The following is a 25,794-nucleotide window of genomic DNA, read 5'->3' as shown; positions in this document are numbered from 1 at the left end:
GATGCTACTGTGCCTACTGTTGTCATCATAAACTAACCAGCGACTATGGAGGCGTTCAAGGTTTTCTAGGAAATCGGCGGAAAATGAACTTCGAGGAACTAAAAGATCTGCCTCTAATGGCGAAAAGATGACCTGGTGACGGCGAATGGAGGTGACCAAGGAAGATCCGCGGTGAAGTGTGGCTCGTTCAGCGGGCGTCGGGATGTGTCGGATAGGCGGCCGGAGATGGAGGTCTTCGGGCGGCGACGAAGCTCTCAGTGCGGTGGCGAGGAAGACGAGGACGGCAAGATGGGTAGGTGGAAATGTGTCGTGTCTCCTCCCCCTGCCTATTTATTAGGCCAGGCGCTGGAAACGAGGCGCCACGAGCGGGAACTGCCAAATGGGATAAAGATTCGCCATGATGGCGCCCAAAATTTTCGGGATATCAGTGCCGAAGGATCCGTTGGGGATTACGTCATTATCTCTTCCGAGATTAAAGGGATAAGAAGATGCCAATGAAAAATGGTTCGGCGACTTGGGTATCTCCGCAACAGATGGCGGTTTAAAAGCATGGTGCATAAAAGGAGTGGAATGAGTCGCCCTTAACTGGGTGAGGATATTGGCGTGAACAAATTCAAGTCAATCTAGGGCCTAATGTTGGGGATATTATCTGTTGGGTAAACCGCCCTAGTTGGGCCGGGTCAACAAGATGGCGACTCATCCTCAAGTGATTCCGGCTTTGGCCCACTGAAGCCGTAAGCCGGATGGCGGTTCATAAGCTCTTTGGGAAGAATCCATCATTGGGAAGATCTCCAAGTCTTGGAAAGATGGCGACTTAGAGATAGAAAGAATCACGATTTGTGTAAAGGCAAGGACTCTTGTAAACCCTAAGAGCTCGACCTGTATATAAAGGCGAGTCCCAGGGAAGGAGAGGGGAGGTTAGAAATCATCGAGTGCTAGGTCACGCGAGTTACGCCCTCCTTGTAATCGAAACACCATCAATACAAACACCAAGCAGGACGTAGGCCTTTACCTCCTTACGAGGGGCCAAACCTGGGTAAATCTCTGTCTCGCCTCCGATCAACCCCTTTGAGTCGCCACCAAGGTGCGATGGCTCCAACACTAAGTCCTTTCACGAGGACATCTGATGTGACAAAACCACAACAGTATCAATCCAGTAGGAGAATCGCGCCAAGTCTAGAGTACGTGCGCAAACACAAAAGAGCTTGCACCCAACGCTATAAAGGGGTTGTCAATCCCTTCAAGGTTGATTGCAAAGTGAGATCTGAAGATGAAAAGTGCAACGAAGTAAAAGTGTAAGGCTGAAAATATGGTGTGAAGTAGACCCGGGGGCCATAGTGTTCATTAGAGGCTTCTCTCAAAATAGCAAATAATACGGTCGGTGAACAAATTACTGTCGAGCAATTGATAGAACCGTGCAAAGTCATGATGATATCTAAGGCAATGATCATACATATAGGCATCACGTGCGAGACAAGTAGACCGATACTTTCTGCATCTACTACTATTACTCCACACATCGACCGCTATCCAGCATGCATCTAGTGTATTGAGTTCATGACGAACAGAGTAATGCCTTAAGCAATATCACATGATGTAGAGGGATAAACTCAAACCAATGATGACAACCCCATCTTTTTACCCTTGATGGCAACAACACGATATGTGCCTCGCTACCCCTTCTGTCACTGGGTGAGGTCACCTCACGGTATGAACCCAAAACCATGCACTTCTCCCATTGCAAGAATCATAGAAAGTTGGCCAAACAAAATCCACAACTCGAAGAGAATTACAAGGATATGAAATCATGCATATAAGAGATCAGAAGAAACTCAAATAAGATTCATAGATAATCTGATCATAAATCCACAATTCATCGGATCTCGACAAAAACACCGCAAAAGAAGATTACATTGGATAGATCTCCATGAAGATCATGGAGAACTTTGTATTGAAGATCCAAGAGAGGGAAGAAGCCATCTAGCTACTAGCTATGGACCCGAAGGTCTATGGTGAACTACTCACGCATCATCGGTGAGGTCATGGTATTGATGAAGAAGCCCTCCGTATCCGAATCCCCCTCCGGCAGGGCACCAGAACGTGCCCCAGATGGGGTCTTGCGGAGACAGAAGCTTGCGGCGGCGGAAAAGTATTTTCGTGGATCTCTATCGCAATTTTGGATTTTTTCTGAATTTATAGGCGGAAGAGGTAGTTAGATAAGCCACAGGAGGCCCCCAAGCCTGCTAGGCGTGGGGCCCCCTGGCCGCACCTAGGGGGCTTGTGGGTTCCCCTGGTAGCCCGTGCCTTGGCTCTCAAGTCTCGTGCGCATCTTGTGTTCCGGAAAAAATCTTTTCGGAAGTTTTATTCCGTTTGGACACCATTTAAAATCCTCCTCTGAAAAGGGTAAAAAACACGGAAAAAACAGGAATTCGCACTTGGCACTGAGTTAATAAGTTAGTCCCAAAAAATATATAAAAGGCATACAAAACATCCAAAGTTTGACAAGATAATAGCATGGAACCATCAAAAATTATAGATGCGTTGGAGACGTATCAAGCATCCCCAAGCTTAACTCCTGCTCGTCCTCAAGTAGGGAAGTGATAAAGACTGAATTTTTGATGTGGAATGTTACCTAGCATTGTTGTCCTTTGTAACTTCTTTCATGTGATATGAATGTTCAGATCCGTAAGATTCGAAACAATAGTTTGCTATTGACATGAAAACAATAATACTTCAAGCAGACTAGCAAGGTAATCATGAACTTTTGAAATAACAAGGCCAGAGAAAGTTATCCCTACAAAATCATATAGTCTGGCTATGCTCCATCATCCTCACACAACTAATTTAAATCATGCACAATCCCGGTATTGGCCAAGTAATTGTTTTCGTATTCTTACTTTCTCAAACCTTTTACAACTATCACGCAATACATGAGCGTGAGCCATGGATATAGCACTATAGGTGGAATAGAGTGTGGTGGTTGCGAGACAAAAAGGAGGAGATGGTCACATTGACTTGGCGTATCAAAGGGCTATGGAGATGCCCATTAATAGATATCAATGTGAATGAGTAGGGATTGCCATAGAAAGGATGCACTAGAGCTATAAGTATGTGAAAGCTCAAAAGGAGAACTAGTGGGTGTGCATCCAACTTGCTTGCTCACGAAGACCTAGGGCAATTTTGAGGAAGCCCATTGCTACTGCAACAAAAGACCTTCCAACGGCACCAGAAATAGGTGTGTTGACGGCAACAGGAATCCTTCTGCTATGGCTACGCCTTAAGGGACTTCCTAGGAAAATGTGCAAAGGATTTCCCCCGTGGCCTTGGAGCCTTGCGTTGGTGTTCCCTCGAAGCAGAAAGGGTGATGTAGCGCAGCGGTGGTAAGTATTTCCCTCAGTTTTGAGAACCAAGGTATCGATCCAGTGAAGGAGTATCACAAGTGCCTGCACAAACACAAAAGCTTGCTCCCAACGCTATGAAGGGGTTGCCAATCCCTTATAGATCGTTTGCCAAGTGAGAACTGAAAGCAACAAAGTAACAAAGCAAAGTAAAAGCGAAAGTGGAAACGATACGTGTGAATAGACCCAGGGGCCGTAGCGTTTACTAGTGGCTTCTCTCATAAAAGCAAGTAGACGGTGGGTGAACAAATTACTATCGAGCAATTGATAGAACCGCGCAAAGTCGTGACGTCATATATGGCAATGATTATATCTATAGGCATCACGTCCAAAACAAGTAGACCGATACTGTTTGCATCTACTACTATTACTCCACACGTCGACCGCTATCCACCATGCATCTAGTGTATTAAGTCCAAAAGAACAGAGTAACGCCTTAAGCAAGATGACATGATGTAGATGGACAATCTCATATCTACGACAGAGCCCACCTTGTTACCCTTGATGGCAACTACACGATGTGTGCCTTGCCGCCCCTACTGTCACTGGGAAAGGTCACCACACAGTAAGAACCCAAAACCAAGCACTTGTCACATTGCAAGAATCATAGATCTAGTTGGCCAAACAAAACCCAAGACTCAGAGAGACTTACAAGGATATCAAACCATGCATATAAGAAATCAGCAAAGACTCAAATATATATCATAGATAATCTAATCACAAATCCACAATTCATCGGATCTCGACAAACACACCGCCCAAGAAGATTACATTGGATAGATCTCCATGAAGACCATGGAGAACTTTGTATTGAAGATCCAAGAGAGAGAAGAAGCCATCTAGCTACTAACTACGGACCCGTAGGTCTGAAGTGAACTACTCACGAGTCATTGGAGGGGCGATGATGTTGATGTAGAAGCCCTCCAACTCCAAAGTCCCCTCCAGCAGGGCACCGGGAAGTGTCTCCAGATGAGATCTCGCGCAAACGGAAGCTTGCGGCGGCGAAAAAGTATTTTCGTGGATCCCTTGATTTTTTGCTGTATTTTAGGGAATATATAGGCGAAAGATCTAGGTCAGGGGGCGCTAGGGAGGCCACAAGCCTGCCCACCGCCGCCCCCTGGTGGCGGAATGGGGGCTTGTTGGCTCCCTGTAGCCCTCCTGGCTTGGCCCACAAGCCCCGTGATCTTCTTTCGTTCGGGAAAAAATCATTTCGGGAATTTTATTCCGTTTGGACTCCGTTCCAAAATCAGATCAGAAAAGAGCCAAAAACACAGAAAAAACAGGAACTGGCACTTGGCACTGAATTAATAAGTTAGTCCCAAAAAGATAAAAAAGGTACATAAAACATCCAAAGATGACAAGATAACAGCATGAAACCATCAAAAATTATAGATACGTTTGAGATGTATCACCCATCATTGGAATATATAAGCCAAGTTATATAATAAAGATTCCCACTAGTATATGGTGGTGACAAAACGAGAGGCTCTCAGTCATGAAGAACATGGTGCTATTTTGAAGCACAAGTGTGGAAAGATATAGTAGCATTGTCCCTTCTCTCTTTTTCTCTTTTTTTTGTTTGGGATCTTTGGTCTCTCTTTTTTTATTTCCTCACATGGGACAATGCTCTAATAATGATGATCATCACACTTTTATTTACTCACATCTCAAAGCTTAGAATGATGATGACTCTATAGGAAATGCCTCCGGCAGTGTACTGGGATGTGCAATGATCTAGCTTGGTGTATGACGTTGAAACATCTCGCTAGCTATCTTACGATCATGTAATGGCAATATGAGAGTGACGGCACAAGTCATGAGACGGAACGATGGGAGTTGCATGGCAATATATCTCGGAATGGCTATTAAGATGCCATAGTAGGTAGGTATGGTGGCTGTTTTGAGGAAGTTGTAAGTGCATCTAGTGCCCCTAAGTGATTTTGGTGGTTTGAAAACTTATAGGTTAAGTATCTAATGTGTTTATGAGTGTACACAGGATCTATAAGTCACTGAGGAGTTTGAGATATTTGTTGAATATCGACCCCTAAAAATGTATATCTTCGGTTGAAGAAATTGGTCTAAAGCTGAAGAATTGAATCGCGGAGAATCTGCGATGAAATTGATATTCCTCATGAAGATATTGAAATTGAGGAATACGGTGTGTCCTGAAGAAAATCATTCTGAAGACTTTGAAGCATGAAGATTTACTCTTTCTGTTTTATTTTCTTCACACTTGAGTAATAGGAACACCATACTGTTAAAGGGGGTCGAAGTTACACTTTGGAATGAATTTTCTCATGATGCTCAACCCAATCCTAATCCTACCAAAAGTCTGAAGTGAGGAATATGAGTGACATGAGGACTCTCACAGTTGAGGGATCCGACCGTTTCGATAGCCACACCACATCATTGGTCTTATCCACACCAACAGTCATATTATTTAAGGGCATTAGTGTCAAATCATGTCGGGATGCTCCCAGGCTATAAATAGCCCCCCCCCCACACAACCATTAGCTGGTTGGATGCTCCGTTAGAAACTGACACTTGTCATAAGAGCAACCCAATTCCTCAGAGTCTTCGAGAGTAATTCATCAGTGAAGAAATACCCGAAACACCAAACCACGAACCTAGAACCAAGTGATTGAGCATCACTGAAGAAGTTGTTCCTGTGTGGGACTGAAGCCTTTTACCTTTGAGGACTGTGCATCCTCCAGACGGTTAGGCGTCATGGTCTAGAGCAATCCAGCAGTCAATTGTGGATCACCGGGTGACCAAGTTTGTGAGGGTTTGGAAGTCTGCCCTGAAGACTTACCACGAGTGTTGGGCGAGGATTGTGTGTTGTTAGCCCAAGGAGAACACGGTAGGGACTGTGTGTCCCGGGGCTGTGTGTCCTTTGGTTTCAATACCAAGCTACTCCAAACCAGATGTACAACTGTCGCACCAGTTGGAACTCGGTCATCAACTACTGTCTTCGCTGTGAAGCGGGTTCTAATTCCTCAACTCCTTACTTTCCTGAGATTATGTGTTGATGACTTTCACTTTTACTGTTTGAAGAATTTGCTGAAGACTTTCTCTGAAATTCCTCAACCCCAAATTCTTCACGCTAGTTAACCTCATTTGTTTTCTGCATGCCTGCTCATTGTGCAATCTGTTTTCACATTCCTCACACTAAAAAACTGCTGTTGTGAAACTTTGCATTTCTGATCCTTTACTGTTTCCGCTGTAAGTTAGTCATCAGTGAGGAATTTCCTCAAAAGGAATTTCCTTAGTGATGAAATTCTAAAAATCTCCTATTCACCCCCCCTCTAGTCGATATAACGCACTTTCAATTGGTATCAGAGCAAGGTACTCCCTTGTTCTGTGTGATTTTGGTTTAACCACCTGGAGTTTTAGTTATGTCGACTACAAGCATGTTTAAGGTGACTGCAGCATGTCCTACTTTCGAAGGAAAGAACTTTCCCTTCTGGAAGAACAAGATGCAAATGCATCTACAAGCTATTGATAATGATCTCTGATATATTGTGGAACATGGCGTCCCCATCATCTCTGCTAGTGTCTCTGCTGCTGATGTGAAGAAATTCAAGCAACTTGATTCTCAAGCAAAGAATATCATCTGTGGCCATCTGAGCCCAGGCCAGTTTGGAAGAGTGAGTGCTTTGGGCTCTGCAACACTGATCTGGGAGAGACTGTGCAAAGTAAATGAAGGAGTATCAACCCAGCGTGACTCTCGCATTGATATTCTTCGTAATCCCTTCAATCGCTTCAAGAGGCATGACAATGAAAGCTGCCAAGACACCTTTGATCGCCTCACTGACATATCAAATGAACTGCAAGCACTGGGAGCTCGAGACATTACTGATCACGAAGTTGTGAAGAAACTGGTAAGATCTTTGGATTCTTCATTTGATACTTTAGTACTGATGATTCAAGAAAGACCAGACTACAAGATGCTTGATCCAGCTGATATACTCGAAAGACTCAATACTCATGAATTCCAGCTAGAAGAAAAGAAAGATCTATATGGACCAAGCTATTCTAGACCACGTGCACTGAAGGCTAGAGCAATTTCCTCATCTGAAGAAGAAGATTCGGATGATAGCATTGGTGATCCTAAAGAATTTGGACAGGAGCTTGCAATGCTAGTGAGGAAATTCCAGAGGTTTACACGACGTGGCCAGTTCGGTAAATCTTCAAGAAGAGACATGAGGAAATCAGAATCTGCATCTAAGGACTACAAGAAAAGAACCTGCCACAAGTGCAAGAAATCAGGTCATTACATTGCTGACTATCCCCGTTGGGGAAAGGAATCGAAGAAGAAGAAATACAAGGATGACAGTTCTGATGACTCGAAGAAGAAGAAGAAGAAATCTTCAAAATCCTCATCTTCAAAGCCCTCATCGCACAAGAAGACTAGTTTCAGAAAGGCTCGGGCACTTATTGGCAAGGAAATGGATTCCGAGGCAGAATCAGAGGAATGTGATGAAGAAGTGGGTTCTGATGAAGACTCAGAATCCGAACAGGCTAGTCTTGCACTGGCAACCACCTTCGTCAGCAAGTCAATCTTCAACCTTGAAGAAGATGATAACACCATCCACACTGATGACTGTGCTGATGACTTTGCTCCAACCTATTGCTTCATGGCAAAAGGTTCAAAGGTACCGAATGATGCTTCCTCCTCTGATTCAAGTGACTGTGAACCTGATGATTATAAAAAACCCAGTTACAGTAAACTTGCTATCATTGCCACTAAACAACAAACTGCCCTGGAAAAGCTTCAGAAACTGCTAGATAGAAGTGATGATCTGTTGAATGATGAAATGAATCTTACCCAAATCCTCACTGAAGATGTGAAAAGTCTTCAATCTAGATTTGATAATCTTCAAGATCGTTATGATACACTCCTCGTTGATCCTGAGAAACTTTCCTATGAATTTCTTCAAAGGAAGCTTGATCTAGAGAAGCTGAGGATTTCTCATGATGATCTTCGTATGGAAAATGATTCATTACTAGCTCAACAGATCAGCGCTGCTCAAGCTGAATTCATTCCTCCATGTCTTAAATGCATTGAACGCAAAACTGCTAATTCTTCACCAGAATCATCAAATGCTTCTATTGCTACAAATTCTTCAACTGCCCCTGTAGTGTCTATTTCCTCACTTGAGGAAAACACAAATGTTACTCATGAAAATGCAGGGTTGAAAGAATTGTATGTGATAGGCATATACAAAAGCCTCAAAGGACATCAAACCCTTTGTGATGTGCTCAAAAAGCAGATCTTGAACAGGAACCCGAGAAAGAAGGAATTGCCTTTGAGAGAAAATTAAATGCTGATGGATCTTATTGGAAACCTGAGCAGTATCCCAAAACCTCATGGGTTGCTGCTACTGGGCCTCCTTTTGATCCATCCAATCTAACTGGCTTTTCATGTGAATTATCCTATTCCTCGGATGAGTCTTTTGACTCCAACTATAAACTATTCAAAAATCAACCTGGTAAAGTATTTGCTAGATATGTTGGAACTAACTGCAGGAATGGCCCTCCTTTGAGGAAAATCTGGGTTCCCAAAAGTTGTCTTGAAAATCTTCAGGTGAATGTCCTCATGACACCACCAATGAAGAATATGAACCCCAGATCAAAATCCTCAGGAGGACCAAAGTCTTCAAGAGGATCAAAACCCTCAACTAGTCAAAATTATGCTCGTACCCGTGCTAATGCGTCTAACATGCAGGGAAACTACAAGGAATATGAATATGAGTGTTACTCTTCAAATCATTATGTTCATAAATCCTCAAACCAGTTCTCTGCATATTCATATGAGTACTTTAACCCCCCTACTGTTAAGAGAAGTGCATTAGCTTCAATGCCACCTTTCTCATATGGTGCTCGTAGGATGATGAATGCTTTACCACCCCTTCAGATGTGGGTGGTGAAGAAATCAAACTAATCACTTCTGCAGGTCAGGTCTCCAGATGAAAATCATCATGTGAAGAATTTGCTGGAGACCTGAGGAAATGCTTGATAGGACGCAAGCTAATATTGATGAAATAGAAATATTTCACACGTCCTTTAATTCTGTTATGATGAAATTCTTATCTGATGAAATTGATATCATATTCTTCAAATCTGAAGCATATGAGATGGTAAGCTGTACTAATTCATCTGCAGGATGATAAACCCAAGAATACTGAGTGGGTTCTTGATAGTGGCTGCACACATCACATGACTGGTGATAAAAGCTTGTTGATGAATATGCCACTAACTTCATCACCTCTGAAGCAAATCACATATGTTGACAAAGGTGAAAGCAAGGTATTGGGACTTGGAAAAGTGGTTATTTCCAAGGATAGGCATATGGACAAAGTGATGCTTGTTGAATCCCTTGGTTTTAACCTCATGTCAGTCTCGATGCTTTGTGATCTCAATATGATTGTTATCTTTGGTAGATATAGATGTGTAGTCATCATGGAATCTGACAGATCCAAAGTCTTCGAAGGTGTAAGAAGAGGGGATTTGTACATTGTTGATTTCTCTACAGGTCCTCAACCTGCCACTTGCTTACTAGCAAAAACCTCAGAAGGATGGTTGTGGCACCGAAGACTAGGTCATGCAGGCATGAGGAATTTGCACACGCTCGCGAAGAAGAAGCGTGTCATTGGCATCGAATCAGTCAAATTCCTCAAGGATCATCTCTGCGGTGCATGTGAATCTGGGAAATGACCAGATCCAAGCATCCCTCAAAGTCTATCATGACCACTACTCGTCCCTTCGAATTGCTTCATATGGATCTATTTGGACCTACTCACTATTCCACACTAACCAATGCAACATCTTTATATGGCTTCGTCATAGTTTATGATTATTCCAGATATACATGGGTGCATATCATAGTATATAAAACTGAAGTGCAGGAAATCTTCAAACGATTTTCTTCAAGGGCCTCGACGAACTTTGGCATCAAGATCAAACATATCAGGAGTGATAATGGAACAGAGTTCAAAAACACTTGTCTTGATGATTATCTTGATGAACTTGGTATTACTCACGAATTATCTGCTCCTTATACTCCTCAGCAGAACGGTGTCATCGAAAGGAAGAACAGGACTCTGGTTGAGATGGCAAGAACTATGCTTGAAGAATATCAGACTCCTCATCGCTTTTGGCCTGAAGCAATCAACACTGCATGCCATATCATCGACATGGTATATCTTCACAAATTCCTCAAGAAAACCTCATATGAACTCCTCACTGATAAGAAACCCAATGTAAGTTATTTCAAAGTCTTCGGTGCAAAATTTTGGATTAGAGATCCTCACCATAGCTCAAAATTTGCACCTAAGGCACATGAGGGTTGTATGCTCGGTTATGGAAAGGACTCGCACACCTACAAAGTCTTCAACAACTATCACAACAAAGTTGTTGAGACTGTAGATGTGCGGTTCGATGAAACTAATGGTTCGCAAAGAGATCAATTGCCTTCTGATCCAGATAAGTTGTCTCCTGAGGAAGCAATAAAGCTCAAACCTACTGAAGACATTGTTCCCACTGAGGAAATTGATGAAGAAACCATCCCCATCACTGATGAAAATCAAGAAGATACTCCTGAGGAAATTGCACCAGAACCACTTCCTCAGCCTAGACGAAATCCTCAACCAGCTCATCCGAGGATTGCAAATGAAGTAGAACTTGACAAAATCCTCAACGACATCAACGCGCCAGGTCCTCTCACTCGCTCAAAAGCTTCACACTTAGTTAACTTTTGTAGGCATTTTTCCTTTGTATCTATCACAGAACCCTCAAAAGTTGCTCAGGCTTTCCTGGAACCGGAGTGGATCCAAGCTATGCAAGACGAACTTCTTCAATTCAAGATGAATGACGTATGGGAGCTCGTCAAACAACCAGATCCTCGCAAGCACAACATCATCGGTACCAAGTGGATTTTCCGAAACAAGCAAGATGAGGACGGTCAAGTGGTGAGGAACAAGTCATGACTTGTAGCCCAAGGCTACACCCAGGTTGAAGGAATAGATTTCGATGAAACTTTTGCAGCTGTTGCTAGACTTGAAGCTATTCGAATACTACTTGCTTATGCTAATCATCATAACATCATCTTATATCAAATGGATGTGAAAAGTGAATTCCTCAATGGTAAGCTTGAGGAAAAAGTATATGTTGCTCAGCCCCCAGGTTTTGAGGATCCAAAGAATCCAGACAAAGTCTTCAGACTCAAAAAGGCGCTCTATGGTCTCAAGCAAGCCCCTCGGGCATGGTATGATACATTGAAGGAATTCCTCATGAAGAAAGGCTTCAAACCTGGTTCACTCGATCCAACTCTTTTCACTAAATCCTATGATAATGATCTATTTGTGTGCCAAATATATGTCGATGATATCATATTTGGCTGTACTAACAAAAGATACAGTGATGAATTTGCTTACATGATGAGTGAAGAATATCAGATGTCTATGATGGGGGAGCTGAAATTCTTCTTAGGTCTTCAAATTCGTCAACAACACAATGGAATCTTCATATGACAGGAGAAATACCTCAAGGATGATCTGAGGAAATTCGACATGCATGAATGCAAAGGTGCCAAGACTCCAATGCCTACCAACGGCCATCTCAGCACTGATGAAAATGGTAAAGAATTTGATCAGCAAGTATATCGCTCTATGATTGGCTCTTTATTGTATCTATGTGCATCTAGGCCAGATATAATGCTTAGTGTTTGCATGTGTGCACGTTTTCAAGCAAAACTGAAGGAATCACACCATAAGGCTGTGAAGCATATTCTTCGATACTTAGCTCACACACCAACACTAGGATAATGGTATCCCAAGGGCTCCAATCTTCATCTGGTAGGATATTCTGATTCTGACTATGCTGGTTATCGTGTGGATCGCAAGTCAACTTCTGGTACATGTCATTTCCTCGGAAGATCACTAGTTTGCTCGTCCTCATAGAAGCAGAACTGCGTATCACTCTCCACTGCCGAAGCTGAGTACATTGTTGCTGGTTCATGCCGTGCTCAATTACTATGGATGAAGCAAACCCTCAAGGACTACGACATCAACATGAAGAATGTGCCTCTCTAATGCGACAATGAGAGTGCAATCAAGATTGCATACAACCTAGTAAAGTACTCGAAGACTAAGCACATCCAGATTCTTCATCATTTTCTTCGGGACCATGTCCTCAAGGGCAATATCCTCATCGACCATGTGAAGACTGATGATCAACTGGCAGATATCTTCACTAAGCCCTTGAATGAGAAAAGGTTTTGCAAGTTGCGGTGTGAGCTAAATATCTTAGAATCTTCAAATGTTTTGTAAAAACATGCACACATCCTAACACTTATGCAAAATTGATGACTTAGATGTGCAACAAATGATGAACCGATTTTCTTCAACTAATGAAGAATGTCACTTTGAATGTGAAGAAATCAACGAAGAAATTGATTCTCAGGGCCCTACGACAATTGTACGCGGCGTCTGTAATCAACATTCTTATATGGTGGGTCACGCCACCGCCCAACGTGAAATTCCTCAAGTTGATTTTCTTCAATGTTTCATTTCCTCAAAATGTGTTTTTCTTCAAAACAGTTGTTCTTCATTGTGATGATTTATCACAAAATCCTCAAGTTACTCAAATCTTTGAAAACACTTGATGACTTTCGTTTGACTAGATAGACTGTGATTTCAAGTCCTCAACAGCATTCACTTATAGCTATTTCTTCAAGTTGATATTTCATCTAAGTGAATGTGATCGGACCCTACTTTCCCTCTATGCTATTCTCGTCCAGTCTATTCGATTCTTCATATGCGTTCTACTTGAAACTTTGTTCAAAATCCTCACTGCGTCCTTGTCAGCAGATGATTATGTAACAAAATCCTCAACTCTTCAAAAAGTTTCTTAATGCACAGTAACTGAACCCCACTTCTCACGTTCGGATAGCCACGATCTCCACTATCTCCACCGCCTTTCTCGGGAGCTACACGTATCCTGCGGAGACGTAGAGGCAGGGGTTGTTTGGTCCGAATTCTTCGCGCCAACAGTAACTGCCTGGCTATAAATATGTCCTTATCCCCCTCAGCGAACACTTCTTCGCCCATCGCTCTCCTGCTACAGCAAAAAGTACCGAACCCTAGTGCCACCGCTGAAGTCTTGCCGCCAGCAAAGGAGAGCTTCACTGCCTCGACTTCCTCGTCGCCGGAACCACGCCGGAGTCGGACCATCTTCGTCCGCCGCCGCCGTAGACGTCCTCTGCTGCCGGGTTAGGGCGCATTGGACACGCACCGAAGAGCTTCTCTCTACAACTTTTCTGTGTTCTTCGTGCGCGCCTTCAAGGGTAAATAAAAACACTTTTTACAGCAAGTTAGATCTACTATTTTACATCTCCGATGTGAAATCTGTTTTTCCTCAAGTATCGATATGCACTTGATTCCTCAAACACTGCCTATCACCACACCATTGATGAACTTCACTGAGCATCTAAGATTTTCACGAGATTCCTCAATTGTGCGAATTTTCGGATCTGGACAACTCTGGAACCCAAGAACAGTATTCTTAGGCAAATTCCTCAACCACTGGTTAAATTCCTCAAACTGTCAAACTTTTTCATTTTCTTCAAATCTGAGAACGCATATGACCTCTCCAAATTCTTCGCAACTATACTCTGTTCACAGGTACACACATGTCAGCTGATGAATCTCTCGGTTCTCATCACATTAACTCATTTGCAGCGTTTCTTGAAGAAAATCTTCAAGTCTCATCAGAATCCTCAAGAATTCAATCTCATCAGCAAAATCCTCAGCTGAAGAAAATGGAGGATGACAGGAAACAGAAGGGAGGGAAGAAACTTGAGCAGAACACAACTTTGGATATCCCTGAGGATATTTACTTGGACTATTGTACACCTGATGAAAATGAAACAATGGCCAAGAGAAAGATTCGGCTTCAGAAGATAGAACGCCGATGGGCTAAGGAATGGAAGGAATACAGATTTGTAACTGCCAAGTATGCGAAGAAATTCGCCCTGAAGCCTCCTAGCAAACGGGCCCCACTTGAGGCTCATCAAGTAGCGCACCCCTCAAGCCTCAAGACCCTTGATGACTATCCTGATGAAAAGGACAAGCATTTGGCTAAGCTTAAGAAGCAGGCAGATGCTGCCGTGAGGAAATTCAATGAATCCTCAGCTGATGCTTCAACTGCGGCTACTTCCTCTGCTGCCGAGACCTCTGATTCAGCAATTCCTCAACCGAAGTCTGTGTCGTCAAAAGCAAGGGCTCCAAAGCCTCAAGAGAAACTAGCTCAGGCATCAGTTACAAAACCCTCAGCACCAAAATCCTCAGCGCAAAAATCCTCAGCACCACCACCAAAGCCTCAAGAGAAACCAGTACTGAAGCCGGTCCTGTAGCCAATGCCCGCTACCTCAAGCTCCTCACTCCCAGCTGCAACCAGCTCGGAGACAAAGTCTTCACCACCTCATGTGAAGACTCAGGTGTCTGCTGAAAGAGCAACACAACCAAGCCCCAGCAAAATCATCACAGTCCCGTCTGCATCAGAGGGTAGTGATGAATATGATGATCAAACCCTGCAAGCTATAATCAGAAACAAGCAGGAGAGGGTAGCTCAAGCGTCTGGTAGCGCCATTCCTCTAGCCATGGATCCCAAGGTCCTCCTAGACTACATAAACATCTGGTATGAGGACCCAAACACTCCGCTTGATGATTTGAAACTTCCCCCTGGCATCAGCCACATGGTGGCCACATTCATCAATGAAGCCAAGTGGAAAGAACAGCAAGCCAAGCAGGCCAAGGTTGCTAAGTTAAAAAGGAGAAATTCCTCAAGCAGAATCTCCTCAACTTGACGCCTGATGCACTGGTGTCAATACAGGCTGAGTTGAAGACTTTGATAGATAAGTACTCCAATCTATCTGATCGTCAGAGTCTCAAAAGCAGTTTCATCAAATTTGCCACTGAAGCTGTTGATGACTACAACAAGACGGCTGCCCCTCCAGTATCAACTCCTCATCCTCTGATTGAAGAGCCAGCCGATGAATCTCCTCAAGCTGATGCAACTCCTCAAGCTGAGGAAATACCCCAAGAAAGTCGTGTGGATGTACCGGCTATTGAAGAAATCACCATGGAAAATCCAACTGATGAATCTGCTATAGCTGGTGAGACTGCCCGTGACCGAGCTGCTTCATCAAAGCAAGCTGATGACTCTGCTCCAGTTGGTTCCTCAAAGCCAGCTGATGAATCTGTCGAGAGAACCCCTTCACCAAAAGCTTCAAAGGTGAAGAAGATGACTCCGTCTGCATCAGACGTGAAGAAAACCAGGGCTGCTGAGAAGGAAGCCAAAAAGAGAAAGGCCTCCTCAACAGAAGAAGAAACTGAGGCCAAGCGCCTCAAAGCGCTTGAAGATAATGCTCCATTGGACCCTGTGTCCCTCAACGTCGCTCCATCCTATGAAATGGTCACCCTTGCAGACCAAGGGAAAGGGACAGATGAGGAAATGAAGGATGCCGCATCTGAGGAACACACTAACGAAGAAATTCGTATTGACGACAGTCCTCAGCCCTCCATTCCTTAGGAAGACACTGCACAAGGATCAGCTGCAACAGCTGATGAAACTGCCTCTGTCACCAAGCCAGCTGAGGAAGAGCAAAGTGAAATTCCTCAGGCTCATGAAATTCAGAGTCCTGAGAAAAATCCTCAAGATGAGGAACAGGCTGACCCAACTCCTCCACCTGAGCAAGGTCTTCACACTGAGGCTCAGAATGACCCTATTCCTCAGCCTGATGCCCAGCCAGATCCCATTCCTCAACATGAAGCACAACATGAGCAAGCTCCTCAGCCTAAAGCCCAAGCTGATGAAATTCATCACCCTGAGGACAATGCTGAAGAAAATGCCTTCGTCGTGCTCAACCCCGAGACTGCCATTGTTGTCTCCCCTCCTGTTCCTTAGCAAAATCTTCAGCCAATGCAGCGTCAGCCATTCTCCAAGCGTCCAAAGTTTCAAAAGGAGAACTTCTTTGAAGAACGCATGTACTTCATTGGAGAAAATCCCTATGACAAGCCTCAAATCAGACATCTGAAGTTTTGGACGAGGACACAGCTGAATTACTATGCCTCTGTGTTGTGTGGAAGAAATAAGATATTCCAGCACAGGCATATTCCTCATGTTGAACTTGAAGCAATTCCATGCCTGGTCCTAGTCCTTAATGTTCTTCATAAAGCTGGACTGCTACCAATGTGCTCAAACATCTCTTATTGGAACAGTGAGCTCATTCTTCAGTTTTATGACACTCTTCACATATCTGGCGATCCTGAAGACATTAACACCTGGGTGTTTGACTGGATGACACAAAACACTCACTACAAGGCTCCTGCTACTGAGCTACTGCGTGAATTGCCAGTATCAATTCCCTCAGAGGACGCTGTGAAGCTTTATGGTGAGCGCGAGCTGCCCAACGGGATGATGGAAGTCCTCATGAAGCCTTTGGCTAAAGGGCAACCACCGACAAAAATCTTCCTCGTCCACGAGCTCAAGTATGAACCAAGATCTGTTTACAGGATCCTCTGTAGCGTCCTTGCGCCGATCAAAGGCCCTGATGATGAAGAAGATGTCGTAGGCATCATGAAGAATATCCTCTTCAACATCATCCATGGTATTCCTATCAACATACATGATTTCTTCTTGCGGACTTTGGCCGACAATGCTATGTGTCCATTTGATCACAAGATATATGCCCCATGGATCATGAGATTCATCAGGACAAGGACAAGCATCAACTTTCACGCTGATTGCAACAACCACGTTGGCTACATGCCTCCTATCAGGGTCAACAAGAAGACTTTCGAGCCTGTTGAAGGAAAAGGCAAATCTTTCATTGATGAAGGCAGTAGGCCCCTTGATGGCCAGTTTAGAGAACCTGAGCCTTATTCTTCATGGGATGGTACTGAGACTCACCCGCCAAGCCCTCGCGTGATGAATACAAGAGAGCTTCTCCTCAGTCTTCACCAGAAAGTGGATCGTAATCACAAGTGGGTCAAACGCTAGTTCGGCGCCATTGTGAAAACCCTCATTGAAACACAAAACTCTGTGAAGCTTAACCATCACTATCTGCATGAGGTTTTTGATCGCACCTGGGCTACACTTTCTCATCTGAAGACTCAGACAGAACTTGAAGAATTGGACTTTGAGCGTGACCTTGACTGGTCGTGGCCTCCCAAGAAGAAGTTCAAGCCAATTCCTGTCCCAGACCTTGAAGACAGTTCCTTTTCTTCATTCCGCACTGCTGAATCTGATGAAGAACAGCACGACACTGCCACCGGTCCAAGGAAGAGGACTACTCCCAAGAAGCACCACGCATCTTCATCAACCGCCAAGAAGTGAAGTCTTCACGGGCGTTAGTCCTCAGTTTGTCCCTTTTTGTCACTTGATGACAAAGGGGGAGAAACTTGAGAGTTAGTCTTCAAGCGGGATATTTTGGGGCTTATGAACTATATTTAAGTTACAAATCTTGGATCTTCTGAATTTTTTATGTAATGAGTTGTAACTTAAGCCCGATGGTACTCTGACGCTTTTGAACGTTTTTCTTTGCATGCTTATTCCTCAAGTTTTTAATGCACGCATGCTGGAATTCGTCAGATACCATTTGTCATCATGCATCTTCATTTTCGTCATACTATATGTTACATGTATGCATGATTTACAAGACTCAGGGGGAGATCTCCATGATATAAATCATCAACGTGCATTTGTTGTAGAAGGCAAAATCCTCAAGATATGCACATCTTCAGGGGGAGTCTCTCTGAATCTTGATTTCAAATTCCTCAAATAAGTATTTACACTTCATATTGTTATCTGAAGACTTAACCTAATTGTCATCAACCACCAAAAGGGGGAGATTGTAAGTGCATCTAGTGCCCCTTAGTGATTTTGGTGGTTTGAAGACTTATAGGTTAAGTATCTAATGTGTTTATGAGTGTACACAAGATCTATAAGTCACTGAGGAGTTTGAGATATTTGATGAATATCGACCCCTAAAAATGTATATCTTCGTTTGAAGAAATTGGTCTGAAGCTGAAGAATTGAATCGCGGAGAATCTGCGATGAAATTGATATTCCTCATGAAGATATTGAAATTGAGGAATACGGTGTGTCCTGAAGAAAATCATTCTGAAGACTTTGAAGCATGAAGATTTACTCTTTCTGTTTTATTTTCTTCACACTTGAGTAATAGGAACACCGTACTGTTAAAGGGGGTCGAAGTTACACTTTGGAATGAATTTCCTCATGATTCTCAACCCAAGCCTAATCCTACCAAAAGCCTCAAGTGAGGAATACGAGTGACATGAGGACTCTCACAGTTGAGGGTTCCGACCGTTTCGATAGCCACACCACATCATTGGTCTTATCCACACCAACGGTCATATTATTTAAGGGCATTAGTGTCAAATCATGTCGGGATGCTCCCAGGCTATAAAAAGCCGCCCCCCACAACCATTAGCTGGTTGGCTGCTCCGTTAGAAACTGACACTTGTCATAAGAGCAACCCAATTCCTCAGAGTCTTCGAGAGTAATTCATCAGTGAGGAAATACCCGAAACACCAAACCACGAACCTAGAACCAAGTGATTGAGCATCACTAAAGAAGTTGTTCCTGTGTGGGACTGAAGCCTTTTACCTTTGAGGACTGTGCATCCTCCAGACGGTTAGGCGTCATGGTCTAGCGCAATCCAGCAGTCAATTGTGGATCGCCGGGTGACCAAGTTTGTGAGGGTTTGGAAGTCTGCCCTGAAGACTTACCACGAGTATTGGGCAAGGACTGTGTGTTCTTAGCCCAAGGAGAACACGGTAGGGACTGTGTGTCCCGGGACTGTGTGTCCTTTGGTTTCAATACCAAGCCGCTCCAAACCAGATGTACAACTGTCACACCAGTTGGAACTCGGTCATCAACTACTGTCTTCGCTATGAAACGGGTTCTAATTCCTCAACTCCTTACTTTCCTCAGATTATGTGTTGATGACTTTCACTTTTACTGTTTGAAGAATTTGCTGAAGACTTTCTCTGAAATTCCTCAACCCCACATTCTTCACGCTAGTTAATCCTCATCTATTTTCTGCGTGCCTGCTCACTATGCAATCTGTTTTCACATTCCTCACACTGAAAAACTGTTGTTGTGAAACTTTGCATTTCTGATCCTTTACTGTTTCCGCTGTAAGTTAGTCATCAGTGAGGAATTTCCTCAAAAGGAATTTCCTCAGTGATGAAATTCTAAAAATCTCCTATTTACCCCCCTCTAGTCGATATAACGCACTTTCAGAAGGCATATGGTGGGTTTGTGCACCGGCGAAAATTGTGCGGTACTAGAGAGGCTAGCAATGATGGAAGGTGAGAGTGCATCTATACCATGGATTCACATTAGTCATGAAGAACTCACATACTTGTTGCGAAAGTTTTTATTAGTAATCAAAACAAAGTGCTAAGCGCATACTCCTAGGGGAAGGGTTGGTATGTGTTAACCATCGCGCGTTCCCGACCGCAACACAAAGGATGATAATCAATAGATCAATTATGCTCCGACTTCCTAACATAGAGGTTCACCATGCGTGCATGTTACGGGAATCACTAACTTCAACACAAGTATTTCTAGATTCAAAACACCCTACTAACATAACTCTTAATATTACCAAATCCACGTCTCAAAACTAATTGAGAGGAATCAAACTTCTCTTTCTACTCAATGCACATGAACATGGAAGTTTTGTATCCTCTTTGGGTACCTATCACCTCTGGTACTACTTTCATAGCACAAGCCAACTACCAAGTCACGCACCGCCGTGCTCTAAAGGATCTAAGTGAAGCACATAGAGCAAAATGGTCTAGCTCAAAAGATATAAGTGAAGCACCATGAGCATTCTAGCAAATTCAAGATGAGTGCATGTCTCTCTCAAAAGGTGTGCATAAAGGATGATTGTGACACAACAAAAAGAAAAGACTCCTACGATACAAGATGCTCCAAGAAAAATACATATCATGTGGTGAATAAAAATATAGCTCCAAGTAATGTTACCGATGGATTAAAGACGAAAGAGGGGATGCCTTCCCGGGGCATCCCCAAGCTTAGGCTCTTTGGTGTCCTCGAATTTGGCTTGGGATGCCTTGGGCATCCCCAAGCTTGAGCTCTTTCCACTCTTTATCCCTTTGTCCATGAGAACATCACCCAAAACTTGAAAACTTCACAACACAAAACTTAAACAGAAACTCGTGATATCATTAGCACAAGAAAAAAACTACCACCTCTTTAGGTACTGTAGCAATCTTGATTTATATTTATATTGGTGTTAGATTACTGTATTCTCACTTTTACATGGCTAGTACCCCCCGATACTATCCATAGTTTCATCAAAACAAGCAACCAACTCAACAAAAACAGAATCTGTCAAAAACAGACCAGTTTGTAGCAATCTGTATACTTCGTATACTTCTGGTACCTCAAAAATTCTGAAAACTTACGACTGCCTGGGCAAAAGGCACATAAACCAACAGCAAAAATAATCAACTCAAAAGCTCTTTGTGAATAAAAATGAAAAATAATCTCGTGAGCAAAAAGTTTCTGTCTTTTTCCAGCAGGATCAAACAACCATCACCAAGACTAGTCATAAAGGTTTTGCTTGGCTCAAACACAAAGAGAAACACAAAGACACAATCATAACAGAATTATGATGGTGTGGACGCAACAAAACAGAAAAAAGAGATAAATTCATTGGGTTGCCTCCCAACAAGCGCTATTGTTTAACGCCCTTAGCTAGGCCTAAGGCGATAGAATCACGTATCGTCGTCTTTGGTGCTCAAACCATAAGTAGCCCTCATCATGGATTCATAAGGTAATCTTATTTTATTTCTAGGAAAATGCTACATGCCCTTCTTTAAAGGAAATTGAAATCTGATATTCCCTTCCTTCATATCGATGATAGCACCAATAGTCCTTAGGAAAGGTCTACCAAGAATGATAGGGCACGTACGATTGCAATCAATGTCAAGCACAATGAAATCCACGGGTACATAGTTCCTATTTGCAATAATAAGAACATCATTGATCCTTCCCATGGGTTTCTTGACAGTAGAATCCGCAAGATGCAAATTAAGAGAGCACTCCTCAATCTCATTAAAACCCAGAACATCACATAAAAACTTTGGAATCACGGAAACACTAGCACCCAAATCACACAAAGCATTGCATTCATAGTTTTTGATTTTGATTTTGATAGTAGGTTCCCACTCATCATGAAGCTTTCTAGGGATAGAAACTTCCAACTCAAGTTTCTCTTCAAGAGATTTTGTCATAGCATCGACGAGATGATCGGTAAAGGCCTTGTTTTGGCTATAAGCGTGTGGAGAGTTTAGCACGGATTGTATCAAGGAAATACATTCAATCAAGGAGCAACTATCATAATTGAATTCCTTGAAATCCAAAGTAGTAGTTTCATTACTACTCAAGGTTTTAATATATTCTACTCTACTTTCACTGCTTTTAGTATCAAGATAGATGGACTCTGAATCATTGGGGTGTTTTTCAACCAAAGTGGACTCATATCCAGCCCCATCATCATTAGGTTTGACACAAGAAAACAAAGATTCAATGGGAGTCACACCAAGCACTTTAAGATCTTCGTGATTCTTATCACGAGAACACACCCTTTTAAGTCATTCATGTCTAGCACGAATTTGGGCGGTTCTTTCTTTGCTCTCACTCATGGAAACACGCATAGCTTTCAAAGTTTCATCCATATTGATCTTGGGAGGAGCACATCTAACTTTAAAAGCATCAATATCACTAGTCATTCTATCAACGCTCCTAGCCAAATCGTCAATTTTGAGTAGTTTTTCCTCTATGGACGCATTGAAAATCTTTTGCGAGTTGATAAACTCTTTGATATTACTCTCTAGATCAGAGGGTAATCTATTGTAATTTCCATGATTATTGATGTAGGAGTTGCCAAAGTTATTAGAGGGGTTACTAGGAAAAGGCCTAGGAACATAGTTTTCTCTAAAAGCATTATCGTTGCCAAAATTATTCCTACCAACAAAATTAATGTCCAAGCTAGTGTTTCTACTCTCAATCAAGGAAGACAAGGGCATGTCATTGGGATCTAAAGGAGCACTTCTACTAGCAACCAAATTCATTAACTCATCCATCTTAGCACTCAACGAGTTAATTTCTTCTATGGCATGTACCTTCTTACTAGTAGGTGACCTTTCAGTGTGCCACTGAGAGTAGTTCGTCATGATATTGTCTAGGAGTTTTGTGGCTTCTCCTAACGTCATTTCCATGAACGTTCCACCTGAGGCAGAGTCCAAGATATTTCTAGAAGAGAAATTCAAGCCAGCGTAGAAGATTTGTATAATCATCCAGAGACTCAAGCCACGAGCGGGACAATTTATAATCATCAATTTCATTCTCTCCCAAGATTGTGCAACATTTTCATGATCAAGTTGCTTAAAATTCATGATATCATTACGGAGAGAGATAATCTTAGCCGGCGGAAAATACTTGGATATATAAACATCTTTGCACTTGTTCCAAGAATCAATACTATTTTTGGGCAAATGCGAAAACCAAGTTTTTGCTCAATCTCGCAACGAGAACGGAAAAAGATTTTATTTAATCACATCATTATCCACATACTTTTTCTTTTGCATATCGCAAAGCTCAATGAAGGTATTAAGATGGGATGCGGCATCTTCACTAGGAAGGCCGGAGAATTTCTCTTTCATAACAAGATTCAGCAAAGCAGCATTGATTTCGTATGATTCCGCACTAGTGGCGGGAGCAATCGGAGTACTAATAAAATCATTATTATTAGTATTCGAGAAGTCACAAAGTTTGGTGTTTTCAGTCATGGTGACTTCAGCAAGCAAACAAGCACACAAGCAAATACTTCCTCTGTTCCTAAATATAGACCTTTTAGAGATTACACTATGGACTATATACGGATGTAGATAGACATATTTTAGAGTATAGGTTCATTCATTTTGCTCCGTATGTAGTCCATAGTAAAATTTCTAAAAGGTCTTATATTTAGGAACGGAGGGAGTAGAAAGCAAGCGAGAGAAAAGGGCGAACAAAAAAGGCAAACGAAAAAAGGCAAATATTTTTGTAAATTTTTGTTTTTCAGAAGTGGGGGAGAGGAAAACGAGAGGCAAAAAAGTAAATGCAGGAGATGAGTTTGTGACACTTACTTGGATGAGTTCTTGACTTGATCCTCCCCGGCAACGGCGCCAGAAATCCTTCTGGTGCCTCTTGAGCTTGCGTTGGTTTTTCCCTTGAAGAGGAAAGGGTGATGCAGCACAGGAGCAGTAAGTATTTCCCTCAGTTTGAGAACCAAGGTATCAATCCAGTAGGAGAATCGCGCCAAGTCCAGAGTACCTGCGCAATCACAAAAGAGCTTGCACCCAACGCTATAAAGGGGTTGTCAATCCCTTCAAGATTGATTGCAAAGTGAGATCTAAAGGCGGAAAGTGCAACGAAGTAAAAGTGTAAGGCTGAAAATATGGTGTGAAGTAGACCCGGGGGCCATAGTGTTCACTAGAGGCTTCTCTCAAAATAGCAAATAATACGGTGGGTGAACAAATTACTGTCGAGCAATTGATAGAACCGCGCAAAGTCATGACGATATCTAAGGCAATGATCATACATATAGGCATCACGTCCGAGACAAGTAGACCGATACTTTCTACATCTACTACTAGTACTCCACACATCACCGCTATCGAGCATGCATCTAGTGTATTGAGTTCATGACGAACAGAGTAACGCCTTAAGCAAGATGACATGATGTAGAGGGATAAACTCAAACCAATGATGAAAACCCCATCTTTTTACCCTTGATGGCAACAACACGATACGTGCCTCGCTACCCCTTCTGTCACTGGGTGAGGTCACTACATGGTATGAACCCAAAACCAAGCACTTCTCCCATTGCAAGAATCATAGATCAAGTTGGCCAAACAAAACCCACAAGTCGAACAGAATTACAAGGATTTGAAATCATGCATATAAGAGATGAGAAGAAACTCAAATAAGATTCATAGATAATCTGATCATAAATCCACAATTCATCAGATCTTGACAAACACACCGCAAAAGAAGATTACATCGGATAGATCTCCATGAAGATCATGGAGAACTTTGTATTGAAGATCCAAGAGAGAGAAGAAGCCATCTAGCTACTAGTATGGACTCGAAGGTCTATGGTGAACTACTCACGCATCATCGGTGAGGTCATGGTGTTGATGAAGAAGCCCTCCGTATCCAAATCCCCCCTCCGACAGGGCACCAGAACGTGCCCCAGATGGGATCTTGTAGAGACAGAAGCTTGCCGCGGCGGAAAAGTATTTTCGTGGATCTATCTCGCAGTTTTGGATTTTTTCTGAATTTATAGGCGGAAGAGGTAGGGCAGACGAGCCACAGGGGGGCCCACAAGCCTGCTAGGCATGCCCCCCTGGCCGCGCCTAGGGGGCTTGTGGGGTCCCCTGGTGGCCCCTGCCTTGGCTCTCAAGTCTCGTGCGTATCTTATGTTCCGGAAAAAATCTTTTCAGAAGTTTTATTCTGTTTGGACACCGTTTAAAATCCTACTCTGAGAAGGGTCAAAAACATGGAAAAAATAGGAACTGGCACTTGGCACTGAGTTAATAAGTTAGTCTCAAAAAAGATATAAAAGGCATACAAAACATCCAAAGTTTGATAAGACAATATCATGGAACCATCAAAAATTATAGATACGTTGGAGACGTATCACTACCACACAAGATAGCTTTTGTCCCATTATATTTGGCAGACCTTTTCTCAATACTGTCAATGCTCATATTGACTGTGAGAAGCAAATTGTCACTATTGGCTTTGAAGGTGTGTCACATGAGTTCAATTTCTCCAAGTTTGGTAGACAACCTCATGAAAAAGAGTTGTCTAGTAAGGATGAAATTATTGCTCTAGCTTCTATTGATGTGCCTCCTATTGATCCTTTAGAGAAATACTTGCTTGATCATGAAAATGATATGCATATGTATGAAGGGAATGAGATAGATAGAGTTATCTTTGAGCAACATCCTATCCTTAAGAATAATTTGCCTGTTGAACTGCTACTGCTTGGAGATCCACCCCCACCAAAGGGTGATCCTGTGTTCGAGCTTAAACAGTTGTCTGATACTCTTAAGTATGCTTATCTTGATGAAAAAGAGATATATCCTGTTATTATTAGTGCTAACCTCTCAGAGTATGAAGAAAAGAAGTTACTAAAAACTCTCAGGAAGCACCGTGCTGCTATTGGATATACTCTTGATGATCTTAAGGGCATTAGTCCCACTCTATGCCAGCACAAGATTAAAAC

Source organism: Hordeum vulgare, chromosome 5H, assembly GCF_904849725.1.
Source record: "Hordeum vulgare subsp. vulgare chromosome 5H, MorexV3_pseudomolecules_assembly, whole genome shotgun sequence".
In the NCBI taxonomy this organism is placed as follows: domain Eukaryota; kingdom Viridiplantae; phylum Streptophyta; class Magnoliopsida; order Poales; family Poaceae; genus Hordeum; species Hordeum vulgare.
This window is presented reverse-complemented; position numbering follows the sequence as displayed.